We start from the raw sequence: 21,446 nt of genomic DNA, 5'->3' as shown, positions 1-21,446 counted from the left end.
TTATATATGGAGATTTTGAATCATTGAATAAAGAATTAACTGATCAAGATAGAAAAGAAATATACTATAAAAGAAAGAAATTAAATTCTAATGAAAATGATTTTTCAGATGAACCACCAAAAACAAATACTATTAAAAAGATTCATCAATTAGCTGCTGCTTTCGGGTTATATATTAAATCTGATTATCCAGAACTAATTGAAAGTGAATATTATCATTACAGAAATGAAAATGTTATCAATCATTTTTGTGACTTATTAATTGAATATGAAATAAGATTTAGTAAATTATTGAATACAAATATAGAAATTATAATGACAGAAGAAGATAAGGAAGCATTTGGGTTTGCAGATAAATGTTATTATTGTGAAAAGATATTTAATTTTAGAGATAAAAAAGTAAGAGACCATGATCATTTGAATGGAAAGTTTAGAGGCGCTGCACATGAGAATTGTAACTTACAAGCTAAGAAAATTAACTTTGTAACAGTTATATTTCATAATCTATCAGGATATGATGCACATTTATTTATCAAACAGCTATGCCATAAAATATAAGAAATCAATAATGAAATAGAAAGATTACCAAAAATACCAACTTATAAATTTAAAATGTTAGCTAGAACATCTGATAATTATATATCTTTCCAATTTGGATGTCTAAGATTTATAGATTCATATAGATTTTTAAATAGTTCATTAGATAACTTATCAAAATCATTAGTTGATGATGAATTAAAGATATTAAAACAACACTATCCAAATAATGATGATTTCCAATTAATGAGATATAAAGGAGCAATTCCATATTCATTTTATAAATCACATGATGATTTTAATATAACTGAATAATTGAAAGAACAATTTTATGATGAATTAAAAAATGAATATGTTAAAGATGAAGTATATAATAGAACATTGAATATTTGGAATCATTTCAAAATAGAAAATCATGGACAATTAGTAGATTTATATTTAAAATCAGATGTATTATTATTAACTGATATATTCGAAAGGTTTAGAGATGTAAACCTAGAGTATTTCAATATTGATCCTTGTTATTCTAGTCCAGGTTTAACATGGGATTGTGGATTAAAATTTACAGATATAAAAATGGATTTGTTAACAAATATAGATCAATTATTATTATTTGAAAAATCTATAAGAGGAGGAGTTTCAGGTGTATTAGGTGATAGATATTTCAATGTAAATGATAACCCTGGATATAAGTTATTATATATAGATGCAAATAATTTGTATGGTTGGGCAATGATGGAACCACAACCTTATGGAGTATTTGAAATAAGTGAAGTTTACAACATGAAAATAATGATAAATTTGATTGGAAAAAAAGAATCCTAGATATTGCAGATGATTCAGATACTGGTTACTTCTTTGTTGTAGATTTAGAATATCCTGAACATATTAAATTTAAATCTAGAAATCTAGCATACTCCCCCGAACATAAAACTGTTACTCATGAAGAATTATTAAACCTGAAAATCATATTCATACAGAAAAGTTAATGGTTACTCAAGAAGATAAATATAATTATGTAGTACATTATAGAATGTTAAAGTTTTATCTAAAACAAGGAATGATCCTAAAAAAAGTACATAGATATATTTCATTTAGTCAATCTAAGTGGTTAGAAAAATATATAGATTTTAACACCAAATAGAGAACTGAAGCTAAAACTGATTTCGAGAAAAATTTCTTCAAGTTAATGAATAATGCATTCTATGGTAAGACTTGTGAAAATATTAGAAATAGAAATGATATTGAGTTAGTAAGTAATGGCAAAAGGATAAGGCATTTACAAACATATCCTAAGTTTTCAACAGAATATTTGATGAAAATTTAGCTGCAGTTAAAATGAGAAGAACTTCTATGAAATCTAATAAACCAATCTATGTTGGTGCTTCAGTTTTAGAAATATCAAAATTACTAATGTATGAATTCTATTATAATGTATTACAACCACTTTTTGGAGAAAAACATATAGAAATATTATATTTTGATACAGATTCTTACATATTAAAGATAAAAACTAATAACATAACTGATGATTTAAAAACATTAAAACATCATTTTGATTTCAGTAATTATCCTAAAAATCATGAATTGTTTAGCAATGATAATAAAAAAGTTCCTGGTAAATTCAAAGATGAATTAGGTGGCGAAGAAATGATAGAGTTCATAGGAATTAGATCTAAAATGTATTCATATAAAACTAAAGAACATGAAGCTAAAAAGTTAAAAAGAATAACCAAAAGTGTAGTAGAAAAGAATATTCATTTCAATAATTGTATATTCAATGAAGAAGTTAGAAAACATAAGATGAGATGTTTAAGATCTGAAGATCATGAAATGTTTATTGAATAGATAGAGAAGATAAGTCTAAACCCATTTGATGATATAAGATATATTTTAGATAATGGAATTCATACAGTTGCTTATGGCTGCAATTTAGATGAATACTTAAAATTTAAAAGAGAAGAAACAAAACAAAATGAGATTATGAAAAGAATTCTAACGTGTTAATCAAATTTTAATAAAAATATGTATCATAAATGGAGAGTAAACAAGCACACAGTGTGAACAACAAATTATTTTTAGATAGAATAAAAGATACTTCAAATGTCAAATCAGTAGATTATAAATTAAAGAAGTTAAAAGAATTAATAATCCATAAGAAATATCTAATTACAAATATTGATACAGTTACTAACAAATATGGAGATAAATTAGTTATACACTTAGAATATGAAGGATTAAAAGGAAATACATATAAATTCAGAACATATTTACCAGATAGATTTCATAGATTATCAAGTGAAGATTTAGAAGAATTATGTTCTGGAGATTTCTATTTCATATATAAGGGTAAGAATGAAAAGGGGCACCATGAAATAGATTTCGAATAAGAAAATATGTAAAATAAATGGTAGAATTAAAAGAATACAGAATATTTGTTGATTCTACAAAACTTACAAATGATAAATCTCATAATTTACTAGTACAATTAGATAGAGAATTCAAGAATTGTGTTGATTTAAAATTAGTTAATATAAGTTTATGTAATTCTTTTTATAATATAACGAATAAAACTATTGAAGATAATACTTTTTAAATTCATATTAGAAATGTAAATAAATGGTTTTATCTAATTCTAAAACCAGGATTATATAATTTAGAAACATTTGCCCAAGAAATTAATCGAAGAGCACGGTTGAAAATTAGAAAAGATGATGAATTTTTAATTAAATTTAATAAAAGTGATAGCACAAATAAATTTAAAATAAAGTTACATGATGAAAGTCAACATGCATTAATGGTAAAAAAAACCTATAGCTAAACTGTTAGGAATTGTACCAGATACTGTTACAGGAAACGTAGATGGTAATTCAAATTTAATGACTTTTTACGCACTTTTATATTTATTGCAATTTAATTGATCCTACAAAAACATTTGAAGCAACTAAAGATACAATTTGTAATTCTAGTATATTAAATATTTTACCAATAAAAAATGTTAAACAATTTGGAACGCAAATAAATTATAATTTAGCTGAATGTGATTTTAAACCTTATATTCCTCAATTTAACAATTTTAAGTTAGAAGTAAGAAATCACAATGGATATTTAATTGATTTAAATAACTTTCCTGTGATATATGAATTAGTTATAAGATGTAGAGTAATTTTTTCACTATATAAATGAATATAACTGTTGGGCCGAGTATATGTTTTGGGTTTGATTTTAAACATGAGAAAGAAATGAAATTTAACATTAATGATGTAATTACACATAACAAAAATATTGCATTTTCTAATGAAACAACATTTGAGTATGAAACAACAATAGATAAAGAAACTTTAAATGTAGAAAAGATTACTAAATTAAATAGAGAATCTTTAAGATTTTATGAATTAGATGAAGATTTTATCATCTATGATATTAAAAAAATAATAATTGAAATATATACAAATGAAACTAGTAATGAAATAAATGTTGAATTAATCATAAATAAGTTAACTAAATATTTTGAAGATAGTAATTTTTTTTATGAATAAATGAGTGATAATAAGTGGATAATAACTGGATTATATAATGGAGCATTACTATCAGTTGGAACTGTTGGTTATTCAATGGAATTAAAAAAAGTATTCAAAATGGGAAGTGTTAATGTTGATAGATTTGATATAAATGATATCTTAAAATTAACATTAACAGTTACTTTATCTAATTTAACTATTGATTATTTAGAAAAACAAAAATATATTCCTCCCATATAAATACATAATTATTTTACTAAATAAATGGCTTCTGCAGTTATAACTATTATAGGATCGGCAATTGTTAACGCTTTAGCATTTACTGGTGTTGGATATTTATTTAAACATATTGATAAAAATGGATCATTAACAGAACAAAAAAAGACATAACTTAGCATTAGAGAAATACAATAAAGCAGCAGAAGAATATAGTGAAAAGAGACAAAACTATATGGATTCTATTAACAAGGAATTATATGATCAGAAGATTTCACATAGAGATTTTCAATCAGTTGATGATGCAATGAGTTTATATAACGCGGTAACCAATAAAGAAAAATTACATCTATACAAACCTAAATTAACAGATTATTATACCCCAAGTAATGAACAGAAGAAATATGAAATAATATGGATTTTAGGTGGAACTGTTATTGTTATATTTGTTGCTTATAAGTTTACTAATTAGTAATTTTTTTTTGCTAAATAAATGGATGATAATATTGATATTATTCCTCATGATATAAATAAAACTAAATTAAAAATATATTTAGAAAAACAAATATTAGAATTTGAAAGTGAATTAAAAATTAAAAAGAAAAAAATATTTAAAAAGTAAAATTATATATTATCTTATTATTAGTGGTTCGGTTACAATTAGTTCTGTAATGACATTTCTAGCAATATTCAGCCCATTAACACCTTTAGCTATATCAATTGGTGTATAAGGATTAAGTTCACGTGTTTTAACTGGTATAAGTTCAAAATTAAATATAAAAAGTAATAAAGAAAAAATTAAAACTAATATAAAAGAAATTAATAAATTAAAGAATACACTAGATTATATAATAAGTTTAAATGGTCATATAACAGTTGAAGAACAAGATAAATTATTAAAAGAATTAATAAATTATTAATTTTTTAACTATATAAATGGTAGATAATTTTCCAAAAGCTTTCCAATATAATAAATCAATTAAATATAATATTCCAGCAATAGATTTTAATAAAGATATTACATATAGAAATGAAGTTTTAAATTCATTAATTGATTTATATATTTATGTTACTGAAAGTAATAATTTTCATGTAAAGATGGAAAATATATTTCATGTGTATACAATTAATTTCAAAAATTTAAATGAGGCAAAACAATGGTTATTAAAATCTAATTTGAAGTATTGGCAGAACCAATTAAATTTTGCTGTTTATTGCGCAACAACAGGATGTGGAATTAGTTGGAATGATCATTTAAACAAACCAAGTTTACCATTGATGTTATCACTTTTTAGATTTCATACTTATTTTCAAATAAAATTAATATTAGATGAATTAGAATGTCCTTTACCAGGTTCAAAATTTTTTAAAGAATCGAATAATAATATTAATTTTTCTAAGTTTTCTAAAATATGTAATGAATTTAATATTAATTCGAATAAAGATTTTAGAGCAAAAATTGGTACAATGGGTGGATTAGGAATATTATATACTAAAGAATTTGGAAAAATAATGACAAATTCAGATATAAGAACACTAAATTGGAATGAATTACCAAAATATTATAATAATATACAACAACAAAACAATAATGGTTGGGTTTATTTCAATTCTTTCAATTCTAACAGCTGTAACTATGTTATTCACAACAATTGGTTTAGCAATATCAAATTCATTAAAATCTACACCTACTCCCAATAAACCAGATAAACCCCCAGATAATAATAATTCTATACAAGATAAATTTAAAGATGGTTTAAAGAAATTAGCAAAATATTTATGGGAACTATCTAAAAAATCTGCTGCAGCTTCACCTGGAGTTATTGCATCAATTGTTGGTTTTATATTGAAATCTGCAGGAAACATTATTAACTTCGCTGCCGAACATATAATTTTATTTCTAATTACAGTTGCTATTATTTTTGGGTTAGTAAACATGATAAAAAATAAATAATTATTTTTTTATGTTAAATAAATGAGTGGGAGTTATATCAATCCTTCTAAGAATCCTAGAATATCTAATGCTATTAAAGCAGAAAGATCACATCATATAATTACTCATAACCCTTCTAATATTAATCCTGATGAAACTTTATATGTTAGAATTCCTCGATTAACACAAAAAACTTTTTATGTTCCAAACAGTATTTATTTATCAGCCGATATAAAAGTAATCGGTAATAATAATAATTATGTTGTTGATAATGTTGGAAGATATTTGATTAAAGAATTAACAATAAAGATTGGCCCAGAAACAGTTTTCTCATTAGATGATTATAATTTATTTATGCATTATAAAGATTTATGGTTAACTAAAGAAAATAGAAATAATATGATATTTCAAGTAATCCAATCAGAAAACCAAAATAAATTAAGATCAGAAGCGCATAATGCAATATTAACTAATGCTATAGATAAATTGATTAAAAGTAAATATGGAAGCAAATATAAAATTCCATTAGACTTTGAATTGATAAATAATAATGCACCTTTATATGAATACGCAATTCAAGAAGACGTTATATTCGAAATAACATTTGCTCCTGTCAATGAAATTGTAATATCTAGCGTTAATAAAGATATGGGTTATGAATTATCGAATATATGTTTAGAATATGATACAGTAACTGATGAAAATATTGCTAACACAATTCAAACTCAATACAATCAAGGATTTTCATTATTATATGATTATATTGATAAATTTAAAACTGTAACTATTAATGCAAGTGATGAAATTATTAATGAGAATATTAACTTCCCAAGAAGATCTATTGAAGGTATATTAATATTTTTTACCATTGCAACATATACTAATGGTGCAATAAATGTTGATAATTATTATAATCCTGAAATAACAAAAGTAGAAATAACTATCGAAGGAATAGCAAATAAAATATTTTGTCAAGGAATGAGAATGATAGATCAATGGCCAGAAATTAGAAAACATTTTATGAATGAAAAAGTAAAATCATCTGAAAATTGTAATATTAATCAAATTGATTATTATACCGGTAATAAATATGCATTATGGTTAGATTTTAGAACAACAGAGGATAATTCATTACAATGTTCTGGAAAAAAACTCCAGAACACTAAAGATGGAATACAATTATTCATGACAAAGAATAAAGGAATCAAAAATTTCAAAATGCACATTTACATTATATCTGACGCGCAATTAAATATTGTAAATTCTCAATTAAATAGTGTTATGTATTAGAATTTTAGCTTTAATAAAAATTTATATAATAAATGGAAGGAGGTAAAGTATATAAACATATTCCATACATCAATACACATGAAAATAATGATGGTTTATATTATGTAATACCTTGTAATATAGCTTTGATATTTGATCCTATTTTCAAAATTTATAAAACTAAACTAATAGAAATCGATAATAATAAAAGTGGTGTTGTTGATAATTTAAGTAATGTAATTGATAATAATGTAATACCTTCTACATCTAATAATGTAATACCTTCTACATCTAATAATGTAATACCTTCTACATCTAATAATGTAATACCTTCTACATCAAATAATGAAATAATATTAAATATTAGTGAAAATAGAAATTATTGTGATTATTGTAAAGGTGAATTTTCAAACGATCCATCAAATTGGAATAAACATATGAATACAAAGGTACATATTACTAATGTTATAGAACGGGTTGGTTTAAGAGAATTTATAGAACAGCCATTTAGATATGTAACAAAGTTTGTTTCAAATAAAAAAGTAAATGGTAAAGAATTATATGAAGATTTATTATTAGCAACACCTAATAAAGAGGAATTAGATTTAACAAATGATTATAAAATATTAGGATCAAACATTGTAAATGAAATATTAGCAGCAAACACTAAGAAAGATGATAATGAAAATATAGTTACAGATAAGCATATTGATATTAAAGATAATGTGGATACATTTTTTACGAAAGATAAAGTAGTAACTATTGATGATATGCTAGAAAGGAGGAAGAATAAGAATAAAAATAAACCAATTATTTATGAAGATTCGGTAGAGAGTTTGAACAAATTGTTAGCGCCTGATTATGAATTAGAGAGTGATGATGAAAGTGATTCAGATATTAATTATATTTAACACAAATAATAATATTGGTTGAAAATTGTATAAAATAATAGTAAATAAAAAAGGGGGTTTTAAGGATTTAAGGTATCTAATAGGGTATCTAATACATAGGTAGGTATTAGGGTATTTAATAGGGCATCAGGTATTAGGGTATCTAATAGGGTATCTAATACATAGGTATATAAATAGTTATTTTATAAATTTATATTCATAGGGAAATTGAAGCCTCAGTAATAATTTTGAACCTTTATTATTCTTTAATTTATTCATATATTCATCATGTAATTCAGTAGGTATAATTTGATTTTCTTCCAATGATTGTTGCATAGATTTTCTATCTTTATTGTAGAATAAAACTAGAAATCTTATATTCTCCCTAAAGTCTTTAACAATTGAATTATATTTTTGATTTAAAACCCATGTTGTTATCCCAAAATGTCTCCCAGAAAAAGCTAAATAACATAACTTGAATCATGTAAATTTGCACAATCATCTATAATGAATAGTGTATTTGATCCTTTATAAGTATCAATTGCTATTTTTATACAATTATCTAAATTTTCTTTTACTGTTTTAGGATCTAATATAATAAACTTTTTTATCTTAACTATATCTCTATTATATGTTTTATTCATTTCATATGTAGGACAAAATGCTACTATATTATCAAAATGATTCTTATAAATAGTTTCTAACAAGTCTAATATGAAATGTGTTTTACCACAGTTTGTTACCCCAGTAACTAACATATTATGCGGTTCAAATATAAATAAATCTTTATTCATTTATTCTTTTAATTTTACTAGATAAAATCCATTCATTAAATTTATCATCATATCCTTTATATTTCACCAACGAATACTTTTTTCCTTTAAGAGTTTTTGTTTTCAATACTTTTTCTATTTTGTATTCTATTTCATCTGGATTTGGTACAAGTGATAATTCTTGTTCATAGAAATAACCTAATTTTTCTTCATCTTTAAGATCTTCTAGTTTATAAACAAAAGGTTTAGTTAATATTATCTTTTTAATCTTGAATATTTCTTCAGTAAAATTAGGGGTATAACCTTTATAAAATGTTTTTCTATATTTAGATATTCTAACGTGTTGTCCTATCTTAAATTTAGGTTCTCCAAAATCATGTGTAACAAATGCTCCATATAAATTATTCCTAACTATTTCTGAATTACCTTCTTTTCTAGCTTGTATTGGTTTCATATTTATAGAACTATGTTTAGAATTATAATAACCTTTCACCAAGATGTAACTTCCAATCTATTGCCACACACGCTCGAATTTATTTTTAATTTTTTACTCATTCGCCCCTTCAACCTTTAACCTGAACCCCCGTATTCCCTATTACTTCTAATATTTCCATATATTAAAAGTGTGAGTAAAGTGTTAGCGTAATAATCTAGATAAATAAGATCAAATATAGATTTCGAATAATAAAAAATCAATTTTAAACATAAAAAGTGCGAGTTAAGTGTGAGTAAAAAGCAAACATAAAAAGTGTGAGAAAAAATAACGAGTAATTAACGAGTTGTTAGAATTAAAATCAATTTCAAACATAAAAAGTGTGAGTAAAGTGTGATTGAAATAATTTATATTTTAAACATTGAATATCTATATTTGAATGAGTTTTGATAAAAGTTTTGTTATAAAAATGAAGACAGAAAAAGAAGAATCCAAATTCAAAATCAAAATCAATGAAACCAATAAATTATTTTCATTATTTAATATCAAAAATTATAATTCATCAACAAATTTAGTGTATGCAAGCTAATCAAATATTATCAAATGAAAAATAATTACAGTTATCATAGAATTCTAATAACTGTTTTAATGAGTAAACCGAGAATGAAAATAAACCTGAAACCATAATTATTAATTTCAGTTGCTCTTGATTTCTGTAAATAAGATGTAATAAATTTAATATATTTTTACTCATTTAATTATTCGATTAATTCACTAATCTGATTCAATTTTAACTTTTTTATGATTATTTCTATAATTATTCCCATTCAATTTCTTTAATTTCTTACACAATTTCATATTTTTATTCATTAGATCTTTACTAATATTTTCATAGTAAAAGAAAAGCGATGCCAAAATTAAACCTCCAGCTACAAGATAATGTTTCAAATCACTACTTCCGGTTGGAATGAAACCTTCCATTTATTTTAAGAAAAAAAAATTAAAAGTGATTTGAAATATCTTTTTTTGAGTTACTCATACAGCTTAATTCTATTTCAATATAGAATTATCATTCTTTTCATATTTGATATGTTTAATTGTCTGATAATGCTTTGATTTATGTGATTTTAAATATTTACCTTCGCAATAACAATACACTTTTTCATTAGGATTGAATTTTTTAAATTCATCATCTAAATTACATTGAATTCCAATATTTGATGAATTATTATTAACTGATTCACATTGAATTCCAATATTTGATGAATTTTCATTATAGATAATTTGTTTATTATCAAAATTTAAATAATATAATTGTCTTTTTTCAATTCTTAAGTTAATCAAATCATTGTAATCTTTAGAAAGTATTAAATCACAATCTCTTTCATTAAAAGGAGTTCCTAAATTAAAACTAAATTCCCTTTATAATTTAAAACTGTATTGAATACTTTAGGATTTTTGATTCCATTATCAAAAGTATCAATTAGTTCAGTAATTAAATATTTTTCATTTGATAATATTTGATTAATTATAGTAATATTATCGATTTTATTTTGTCTTGCATACACTAGATTTGTTGCTGAAATATAATTTTTAATATCAGATAATCAAAATAATTTATTGGTGTCATTGATTTCGATTTTGAATTTGGGTTCTTCTTCTTCTGTCTTCATTTTTATTACAAAACTTTTATTAAAACTCATTCAAATATAAATATTCAATGTTTAAAATATAAATTATTTCAATCACACTTTACTCACACTTTTTATGTTTGAAATTGATTTTAATTCTAACAACTCGTTATGTACTCGTTACTTTTTCTCACACTTTTCATGTTTGCACTTTACTCACACTTTTTATGTTTAAAATTGATTTTTTATTATTCGAAATCTATATTTGATCTTATTTATCTAGATTATTACGCTAACACTTTACTCACACTTTTAACATATGGAAATATTAGAAGTAATAGGGAATATGGGGGTTCAGGTTAAAGGTTGAAGGGGCGAGTGAGTAAAAAATTAATTCGAGCGTTTTTTATTTTTTATGAGTTCGACCTTTCGACCTTTGATCTGAACCCCCATATTCCCTATTACTCACAACATATCAAACTCTTTGGATTCAGCGATTCGGAAATTCTATGATCGGTACACATTTAAACACAGTTTGAACATCTGCTTTTCTGTGAACTTTAGATGCAGTTTTCGCTTAAACGCTAAGAGCGCTGGTGAACATCTTGTAAATGGAACAGACCCTATACAAATTTACAGATTATAATCATTCTTACTATTATACTGTTTCCCGTACGCGTTGGGCTAGGCGACAAACCGTCACTCATTTTAGGAATGGATCCAATAACATGAGATAAGCTGAATAATGTATTTTAGACAAGGAGAGCAAAGAATCCTTTTTCATGAGAATGACTCAAATAACTTGCCGCGATCGATATGGATGTAATGCTTCTATGTCGATTTTGCATGCGCCCGCATAGCGGGATTTCATCGTTGCGACAATTATTTATACCATGTATAGAAGGAATTACCGATCGAAATAAGTTCATCAATGGAGATTTGTGGCCTCTGATTGATAGAGTTGAACTTTCAAACAACACGGTACTGTATATCCGTTGTGTACCGAAGATTGCAATACACTATTTTGCCTGTATCTTTCCACGTCATTTTTTTACTGGGGCCGTTTGTCGTTCTATGCATATTCACCACGCTGCACTGCATACAGACGGAAAACACCGGTTTGGCTTTGGCTTTCCCTTGTCGTTTGCGGTTTAGCTTTTTTTACCACGCGTGTCTTCCGTGTGTAGGGTGTTTCGAGTTTTTGGCGGTACTGTGATAAAATGACGAAGTAAAAAAAACTGAGCGTAACGTTAAACCATGAAACAGCTGCTAAATAGCAGCAGATGGCGACACCATATGGACATTACATTTGTCGTATTAGTCCTGATGTGCGATATTTCCGAAGTCGTTACGTTGACAATTAAATAGTTAATAGGGTTCGCACTTCGCCTAAAACCCTTTTGTAATACTCTTGACTATGTATCATATATTTCATATTTCTTTCGTTCATGAGATTCATCTATCAAATTCAGCCCTAGCCCTCCCTGGTGTTACGGTATATGTATTCATTATTTAGCCCCGGTGAACCTAAACCTACGTGGCTGTCTGCCACCCTGCCAATCAATATTGATTGATTCAATACAGTCCTTTCAGTAGCCCAAGACCTACGATCGGCCTACTACGAACATAAATCTTCCCCTCCCGTGACAATGCGAAGTGATAAAGCCACTTCTGGAACTGTCGCGATTTACGCGCTTTGCATTTGATCCGTGCCTAGCTTTGGCTAAGGCCCGGTCCAATGATTTTGGTGGGGCCAAGAATCTCCTGTGATCGGCTGGCTTATAAATCTGAATAAAGGACGTAGTACCTGCATATTTTGTTGCACGCATGTTCGTTGAGCAGTACTGATCTTTCCAAATGCTACCCCGATAGTACAGATGTATGCATTACCATTCAATGTTGAATAGGGCGTATCGGATTTAACTTTGCTAGTTATTTCCTGGTTAAGAATCTTTGAACAGATACTTCTGAACATGTCCACAAGGCCTTAATAATGCTTATCTCAAAAGTACAATCATATACCAACTGAAGGGATAAGCCGTCATTAGATAACGTCACTGTTTTGAGTCCCTATTTGTTTCGAGTGTGACTGTAGCCAATCGGATTGATGGCGCCAGCGAAGTTGATTGCTAGAAATTTTGCTCTGAGGTGTCTATATTGTGACAAAGGTTCATTAACCTCACGAAAGAGTCCCGGTTGATGCTCATTTACGGGCAACAATTCCCTTCAAAAGTCAGCGTTTCGTCTATTTGTCTGTACTTTAATAAAATGTAAAGTGTGACGTCGGCTAAATGACGCTAGGGGTGACACTGTACGGACAGTATCTCATTGCATCTCATCGTAAATTGCATTCCATCTCATAAGAACCTCAACACACTAGCACAAAATGTAAATAATGATCTCGCAAAATCAAATGACTGGCTTCTAGCCAACAGATTAACACACAGAAACATTGGTACATTATATTTCACAATTACCAAAGAAACCCGTACTTGCACCACATTTTTTACATCAAATTAGGCAAAACCATTATAGAAAGAGTAAAGCAAACAGACTTCCTAGGTCTGACGAAACATGAGAATCTCAATTGGAAACCACACAAAAAATGCACAAAAAAAATCTCTCGCATCACTGGAATAATAAAAAAAAACGAAGAACATACTTAACTATCAAAACCTTGTTACACTCTACAATACTCTCATATATCCGCACTTAACCTTAACGGTTTACTAGCATGGGGGCACTCACAACACAACAACAAATTCCTACTCGTTCAGAAGAAAATTGTCAGAATCATAACCAAATCAAATTATACTGCCCACTCTGATCCTCTTTTCAAAAGGTTAAACAATCTCAAAATAAACGACATCGTCATACAAAAAGCCACCCTATTTATCCACCACAACATCCTCTACTATCATCACCACATTATTTCAACAACATTTTTACCATTGAAAACCTTCCTCCCACTATGGACACCTACAAAAACATTCAACATGATCACACATATCGTCTACCAATTACCAAGTACAAGCACTAAATCGTTCTCAAAAATTCTGTCAATCTCGCAAAACCGTCCCTTACCAACACAAGCACTGCTCATGAACAAACATACACTTAAACACCATCTAAAATCATATCTCAAATACAATACAAACATAATCTGCGGCAACCCAAACTGTTACAATTGCTCCAAATTCGCCAATACATCAACTTAACGTTCATTATTCATTATTATCATTATACATGCATTTCCTACACCAATCTACTTTTCTTGTAACTTCTCTAGTACGAGCTCAGCTTTTTTCATCTTTCTCTCCTGTCTTCTCTCTCATTTCTTTTTTTCTCTCTTTCATTGGGTGCCTGCGCTAGCGGCCTGCAAGGCTTTGCAAGGCCCACATGGAAAAGCACACTGTTAAATTTATATATTTTTTTCTCTCTTTTTTGAATTGTTTAACCTGTTAAAATGTAACGCTTTTCTCTGAAAATAAATTGAAATTGAAATTGGATTGAAATTGAGTATAATAGCGGTAGTTTTCTAGCTTCGCGATCATCTATGACCAGCCCATGCGCAGACTATATCTCTCGCTTTCGTGGTTTGTTTACGATTGTATATTATTCATTACTGCGCATGCGCGTGTCTCTTGTAGAAAATAAAATCGCAACTTGCAAACTTCTGAAGAACTATGCTTTTATATACTTTTCGTCAATCGCAATTCCTCATTGTCAATCATGGTGTGTGCTATTGCACTTTCGTACCTTCAATCCTGAAATGTAGTTTCAAGATTATGTTTCAGAAGTGTCTCGGGAATCAAAATCGCTTTTTTAGACGTTCGAATGAAAGCAAGTTAACGAAAAATAGACGGATAAATTCAATTAGAATGTATTGCTACAATTAGAGTGCATTTAGGCGTTTTTAAGCGGTAATTAGTAATTCAAATCGAATTCACTTTAATCATCGTATTGCAGGATTGAACACGATAAATAATTATAAGTAACGATAATTTGTCGTCCGGCGATAAGTCTGTGGACCCTTGGACTCGTGGATCCACCAGTGCTTGTGTACCTATTTAACCTTATATATCTTAGACCCGTGGACCCTTGGACCTGTGTATCTGATATTTGATCGCAATAAACGAGTGACCAAACCCTTACACCCACGCTACAACCACACGCCAAAACTAATTGAGTTAATACAGTTATTGAAGGGATTAGTCACCCATGCTCATGCACGGTCAAATTCGTATACAACACCACTCTATAAGTCTTTGTATATACCAATACGTACCAACGTTTTAGTGCGTGGCATAAGTGGTAAATGATATGGTATTACTCCATAAATTTCCATACTTTTCGAAAAAAGATTATATGCTTTTTCATCTCTCGGTTGATGTGGTGACTGATTACTGATTATAATAAAGTAAGCCCTACAGATTAACTGGAGATTTCGAAAATCTTGTCTGTATGATACGCATCATAGGCATACACCCTTGACACACTACTTTAGGTGAAATGTCTTTGTTCAAACACAAGCTATTGATCTCTTCGAAAAACCCTATCAACAAAGTAAAGTTAATCGTCTTATTCGCCTACAGGCAATTCAATGAATCTGACTTGCGGATGCCGGAAGGTAGTATTCAACGGATGTTTGATGCATTCCTCAACACGATCCCGAAGCAGATTGACGAATAAATCAAAAGTAGATCAGATTACTCACAAGTTTAACTTCCGGCAACGTCTCTTGTGTGGAAAACTTGTCATCATAATATAAGCTATTTGCCGATAAGCAATGGTTAATCATTCAAAAGGAAGCATGTAACGTTTCACGGAATTATTACCCAATTGTAAAAATGGATCTTCGTTTGTGTTTTACTGGAACTCTCCTTATTATCAAATATGACCATAACCTAGTTTTGTCTATGAAGATTCCATTTAAGGACATACAGCAAATGAATCATTCGCGTCCCAGCTTTCCAAAATTATAATTAAGTATCTTTAGCATGGAAAATTCGATAATCAAATCGGTGAAATTCAAATTCAATAATCAGATCTGTGAATGAATTGCGAATAATTTTACAATTTATACTAGTTTCACATGTTTGAAAATGATAGAAAATATATAAATCGAGCCAGGGGTTCGGGCGAACCCACTTTTAGCGGGGTAGGACTCCTTGGAGTTACAACCACATTAAAGAACCTACCTGTACGTCACCAACGCTACGGGCTTAAAAGTTGGCATTTTTAGACCTGCATGTCAATACAGGTGGTTGACATACAGAGGCTTGGAATTGTACATTTATTTCTTTTTTATTTGAAACCGATGCCACTTGTAGAGAAGATAATTTGCTGCCGATTACTTTCCGTGCAAAACAGTGCAAATCCTAAGGTGTAATCAGCAACCCCATAGAACACCTGCATGCGCTAATTTGCAATGGCGGATTGCTTATTAAGGACGGCAACTGACTGCGGCGTTCCGTGTGGCTATTCATTATGATTCCAATTAACGAGTTTCAGTGCACATCCGAAGAGCTGAAGATACTATATTCCAAGGTGTTGTGGACCAATCTAATTAAAATTCGTTTCCACGTGAAAATAGCTTTAGAACCAAGTTAAATTGCTGAGAATATTCACCCCATTGCCGAAGGTGATTTACGCTACGTGTATTTAGGGACCTCTGCTGCTCTTACGTACCTAAAACCCCTATATTCTTTTTTTCTGGATTGTTATTATCATTACTATCATTATTATCATCATAATCTTTATCATTATTATTATCATCATAATTATCTGTATCATCATTATTATCATTTCCTTTTCCTCACGTTTTTCGCTAAAAGTACATCAATAGAATAGCCGCAAATTCAAGTCCACCGAACAAACGCCATTTTTGTCGGCATTCATTTGTCTTACGTAAAAGCTCTTCTAGTAATTATTCAATTGTCATGATATCGAAGTCGATTATTCGATTATTGTTTTTCTAAATTCCCTATTCCTTTCGTGTTGCGTTGTGTCGTAAAAAATCAAGCACTTAGAAATGCTTTGATAACACGGATAAGATGATAAATGCATAATGCTTTTACCTCATCCCACATTCAACTTCCTTAGTGATCGTTGATCTATAACTATTTCTAAAAAATATTTCAGTTTCGAATCTCCGACTATGAATTATCCCCGGACACGTAATTATCTGTACAAAAGAGCACTTAAATATACAATCCTTTATATCCCCAGTACAATTAGTTTCTGTCCCCAATTTTCAAACTAACCTATCTATGTGTTTTAGAGAAATGGACTGAAACACTGGACCGAACATGAAAGGTGTGCTCGATTAATCTAGACTTTGAACGGGCGTTTGACGGGGTGCCTCACCGACGAAGGAAATACGCAGCATGGGCATGAAAGGTAAAATTCTAAATTGGATGATCGAATTTTCTGAATGGAAGATGATAACTAGTAAGCAAGGCCATGTTCGCCCTATCTGATGTATTAAGTGGGGTTCCTCAAGACTATGTGGATGACAGTAAACTCTACGGGGATATGGCAATCTTTCAACCCAACCAAGAAAGGTTCCATAATTCCTTTCATTTCGAATACTCGTGAGGCAGCTGTCAGAAAACCCTTTATCGCTGCTTTGCAGCTATATTTTCCATTTATAGTTTCCATATCGATGATGTTGCTAGGCAGAAAACCGTTGTTCTTTGAAGATACGTTATTTCAATGTTCTCCTTCACCAAAGTGTTAAGTCTTGGACCACATTATCAGATTAGTTGGATTATGTGGTATTACAATAAAATCGAAATAAAGTGGTAATCTATTCCGTGTAAGGGATCCATCTTCGGCATCCTGCGGAAGCTTGCGATCAATGCATGCAGCCATTCGAAGGCCAGTAATAGCTGTCTTTATGAATACTAAAGGGCGACTATGTTCCGACAAATTACGACAAACGTAAATTACTTTTGCGCTTTTGCGTCGAATGACAAGTATACACCATTAGAATGATCTATGGCCGAGAGTCAATTGCGGCATAGTCACTATATAACTACCATAACAATACTAAACGATGCTAACTTTCATTATTTAATAGCGTCGTTATTTTCACGATGATCCAACCAACTCTAACAGTCATCATTTATCATTCCTATACGGTCTACCTACAGAAAGAGTTGTCATATCTGTTTACAAGATGCGGTCAAGAGATACGGCCATAGTTAAGATTACGTTATCTTTAAAGATTGATGGAAGTAAATGACTCGAAATTACCGCAAGATTGTTTGCCATCCGATATGCTAATCGTTGTCTTAGTTATTATCAAGGTCAATCATTCGAAAGAAATGAATTAAGTCAAGACGCAGGGGTATGATGGCATTTCAAAACCTCAACAGAGTTCTATCTATCGTTGATGACAATCGTTTTCAGACTTACAGGCTTCAAGTCATGCATTTGATCGGTTTTAGCATCACTGAATCCACTTTTATTAGGTAGTGCTACTCTCTCGACGATAAACAATGCTTAGAGCCAACGATGTATCCCATTGTGCATTGTAGTTCGCATCAGTGGTATAACTTGATGTTGAACAACAAAAAGCAGCTTTAGTGTTTGGGTGGTCATTATAATAAAAATTGCATTGTATAGGCAATTTTTTTTTCGACGAATTAAAAAGAATTATGATTTTGAACGTATGATTTTTCTTCAAAAGGTAATAACAAAAGATTCTGGTGACTGGCAAAAGTGAGAAATAAGCCATCTTTTCAGTCTCACATTTTAGAGCTTTTATTTTGATTAATATAATTCTTTTAAATGTTCAATCCTTCTTTCAAATGTTCATGTGAACCTAGGGGACTACATCTATCTGAAAAAAATATATACTAAAATCATGACACGAAATTTACTCACATTAATCTTAATCCAAATGTTGATTAACATGCATTATGTCTTAATCGATGATACGGTTCGACCTACCGCGAATGTGCTCAAATTCAACTGATAGTATTCGTTCTGAAAAAGGTTCGCAAAAAAAGTCGACTAACTTCGATAACCGAAGTTCGCCTAGGTGGTCTCTTTTTCCTACTTGATTCTGATTGCTGCTGCAGGTTGTAGCTGGCAGCCAGTCAACGGAATCGTTAACTATTTTCCGATGAAATAGCCTGCAAATAATGGGATTTGAACATAACTCATATTAAAACCATTTTTCGTAGAGACAAGTGTAGTAAAAATGAAAAAATAACACCCATATACTGAAATACACGCAAAGAAAACAGCGCCGAATCTCGGAATGACAATACACGCGCTGCAGTTAAAGAGCCATAGAAAAAAAACTAGGCAAGATATCTTAAAATTTCAAAGTTCACCTGAAAGGGGGCATTTATGCGCACAGTTCTTGAAATGTTTAGATTTTTTAGAAAATTATTTCTGAAAATAACGAACTTCAAAGTTCAGTAACCTTGATTTCTATGCGCACGGCAAAAACTGACCGCCAATTTTTATATCGCTCTCATGTCGCATTGTTGCAAATTTAAAAAATGATTTTTACATAACTGAAAACAAGAGATTCACGCGGTTTGATTGTTGCTGAAACTGTCAAAATCCATCCATGGACAGATGAAATATGATACAACACGCATCACAGATAGTTTTTAAAAAAGGGAAAAAAATGACCCAACAATACGGGAAAAAAGTACCCTAACAAAATGGCGGCTAGCAACTGTAAAATGGTTTATTATACAATTACCGCCAGGGGGACAATATAGCGAAAAGACCATATCTTCGCAATCCTAAAACATTTTGACTAAACGTGGTACATCAGGACTTTGTACTTAGAAGCCTATAGTGATCCTCAAATCAAGTACATGTGTTGACATTTAGTTAGTGCTCCAAGTAGCCTCTTAGTAAAAGTAGACGTCTGTTTTTTGGACAAAAGATCAAAACTTATGAATAGATACTACACCGTTGCCTTGACGACAAAATAAGGCCGCACAAAATTGGGTTCTCGTCAGTATTCAGAAAAAGTTCACGAGGGAGCGTGATGGTCATATTTATTTTCTTCAAAGAAGTTCAAATGAAAATGCTAAACAAGACCTTGAAATTCTGACGAGGGCGACACAATATATACTATAGGCATTATAAAGAATTTTATAAAAGATAATAAAAGACCAGTGGTCTTGTAGCTCACCTGACCATTAACTAATAGGTTGTTTAAACTTGTTAGGTCTAAAAATGTTTTGGATTAGATGCTTGTCTTATTGCAAGGGCCGGTGGCAAGAGGGGAAGAGGAAAATCGACATACACATCACCTTTCAAACCTTTAAAGGAGCGATCAAAATCTAACGGCAAATTACCCAATTCCAATAATCATATTCATTTTTCGATAATAATATTCATATCAAAAGATACCGTATCTTATCGTAACGATGGTATATGAGCTAGGCCTAATTATATCAGAAGTTGTGTCTTACAATATTAGTTGAAATGTGTTTTACGAAAAAATTGATTATTTCCGGCTTCGATGAGTCGATGTGGTGATTCGCTCTCAATGTTTAAGATCAATTAAATTGCATTGAATTGAATTGTAATCACATCGTAGTAGATAGAGGTTTTGATATTCTCTCCGTCCCGTGCTAACATCCTGCTGTAGTAGACATTTTCGGGGCATTTAGGACCAATGACAATCATAACTCATAGAATATCTTACCTTCAATGAGCAGAAATACCGTGTATATACACCCGTAAACAAACCAGGAAATGCGCGGTAGTGCGCGATGTCTCTAGTGTGTACGGAGACGGATCGGGGTCATTCACAAATGTAATCAAAGAAACTCGAAACTATCGATCTGTTGAAACAAAATGTCAACATTGCGCCTGAAATATTATGAAATAAAATTTAACCTCGATCTCGATTGATTCGAATGTAAAAACAAGAACCACCATTCGGCGCATTCCGTCCACACTTAAATTTTGAAAATGTTCCTAAAAGGCAATACACTCTTACCCCTGGAAGCCGTGCGATATTCTCTACCCCTCGAGGCCATAGACCAAATATCGGCAACACATCATTATGAAATTCTGCTTCGTTTAGAAGTTAATCCGGAATCGCCTCTTTTTCATGTATGCAGCAACCCCTGGTGGCCAAAGTGAAAATCACGTGACCTTGAAAATTTTCACAGGGGCGTATCATTCCATGGGCTACATATCTTCAACATATCTTTGTTTTGAAATGAATTACGTTTGCAAGGTGATCTGAAATTTCT

The 21,446-nt window shown here is 29.8% G+C and overlaps 1 long non-coding RNA gene across 1 annotated transcript; it reads right to left on the bottom strand.

The window, feature by feature from the left end:
• Nucleotides 1–18,957: 18,957 nt before the first annotated feature.
• LOC141900560 (uncharacterized) lies at nucleotides 18,958–20,974 on the bottom strand. The gene is made up of 3 exons (XR_012618722.1): nucleotides 20,891–20,974; nucleotides 19,162–19,346; nucleotides 18,958–19,051 (listed from the first exon to the last, which is right to left on the bottom strand). It is a non-coding gene; the product is annotated as an uncharacterized LOC141900560 (long non-coding RNA).
• Nucleotides 20,975–21,446: the final 472 nt, after the last annotated feature.

The sequence above is a fragment of the Tubulanus polymorphus genome, chromosome 2 (genome assembly GCF_964204645.1).
Source record: "Tubulanus polymorphus chromosome 2, tnTubPoly1.2, whole genome shotgun sequence".
Lineage (NCBI taxonomy): Eukaryota > Metazoa > Nemertea > Palaeonemertea > Tubulaniformes > Tubulanidae > Tubulanus > Tubulanus polymorphus.
Note: the sequence above shows the minus strand (reverse complement) of the source record. Positions and strands in the feature narration are given on the sequence as shown.